This window comes from Thamnophis elegans, chromosome 16 (genome assembly GCF_009769535.1).
Source record: "Thamnophis elegans isolate rThaEle1 chromosome 16, rThaEle1.pri, whole genome shotgun sequence".
NCBI classification, from domain to species: Eukaryota; Metazoa; Chordata; class Lepidosauria; order Squamata; family Colubridae; genus Thamnophis; species Thamnophis elegans.
The window spans coordinates 38013984-38014302 of NC_045556.1; positions in this window are offsets into that span (position 1 = coordinate 38013984).

The window sequence follows — 319 nt, forward strand, 5'->3', positions numbered from 1 at the left end:
ACAGAACTGGTGCGAACTGGTAGGAACCCACCTCTGGGATTCCCCCTCCGTGCAACACAAACACCCCCATGCTGCCTCTCTCTCTCTCTCTCTCTCTCACACACACACACACACACCTAGCCCCCCCCCAATGAAGACGATGCTTGCAAAGCAGCTGGCAAAGATAAATAGGATTTTAGTTCACTGTATGTTTTGCTCTTCACCCTCTTCACTTTGTGCCCCACCAATCTTGTGACCTCTGTCCCTCCTGCCAAACCTTCCCCCTCCCCTCCCCCCTCCCCTGGAGACTGGGCTCCCTCGGGCAAGGGGGCTCCTCGCT